Source organism: Myotis davidii, unplaced genomic scaffold (genome assembly GCF_000327345.1).
Source record: "Myotis davidii unplaced genomic scaffold, ASM32734v1 scaffold115, whole genome shotgun sequence".
In the NCBI taxonomy this organism is placed as follows: Eukaryota; Metazoa; Chordata; class Mammalia; order Chiroptera; family Vespertilionidae; genus Myotis; species Myotis davidii.
The window spans coordinates 786,508-787,470 of NW_006291010.1; the positions used below are offsets into that span (position 1 = coordinate 786,508).

Here is a 963-nt window from a genome sequence, read left to right on the forward strand (position 1 = left end):
TATGTCTTATAATGAAAAGCATTTTTGTGGAATAATTTTTAATAATTAAAAAGACCTAAGAAAACCAGGGTCCCCCAGTATCTCTGATCAACTAGGAAGGAAGAATGGAGAATCGAGGGTTTAAAACAACATTGGCCACCTCTTATGGTTGCCTCAAAGTGAAAATGAGGTCTACTCTGGCTAGTTTACTTTTCACGTTAGAAACAGAACAATTCATTTGTATCCCCATTGACTCATGGAGCAGAAAGAGCCCTTAGATGTTGGGGCAGGCTGCTCTTACTTCAGTGCAGAATGTTAGAAACAGAACAATTCATCTGTATCCCTACTGACTCATGGAGCAGAAAGAGCCCTTAGATATCTTCTCCATTCACCCCATTTTACAATGAGGACATGGCACCTAAAGCCATGTTGCTCTGTTCTCAAGTTCATAGAGTTTGGAAACTCCAGTGTTGGGGCAGGCTGCTCTTACTTCAGTGCAGAAAGAACATTTATGTTGCCTATTAGCATACATGATATCTTAGAGTTTTTACTGAATTTACTGATATGTAAAAACTTATATTATTCCGTTGGCAAAATTTTTTTCCACCTTAGTTGATATATGACCACATTTGCTCTTAAGAGCAGCCCAAAACATCTCAGTCAAACAGAAAATTCATATGATCACCACTTCCAAAATGAATTATTGAGTCAAATACGTAGACCAAAGTGACCAACAAATATGGTAATAACAGGAAGTGGTTTTTTTTAATTGTTCTGAATAAACAATCTGGTTGAGTGCGGGTGTCACACAGAAAGTGCTGACTTCCTCTTTTTGTGATAAAAGATCTGAGGCTCTTTTAATTGGTATTTAGGGATCATTAAATGGATTTATTTTAGTTACCATAGAGCTGATAGAATGCTGTAGAGTCCAATCAAGTTGGGCACTACTCATTAATTCGTTCAATAAAAATTGATAAATTTTAT

At 36.4% G+C, this 963-nt stretch overlaps 1 protein-coding gene across 10 annotated transcripts in view; it reads right to left on the minus strand.

Annotated features, from left to right (window-relative positions):
* Nucleotides 1–963, minus strand: part of MECOM (MDS1 and EVI1 complex locus) — a 576,798-nt gene that overhangs the window by 9,762 nt on the left and 566,073 nt on the right. The gene's annotated exons all lie outside the window — the stretch shown is intronic.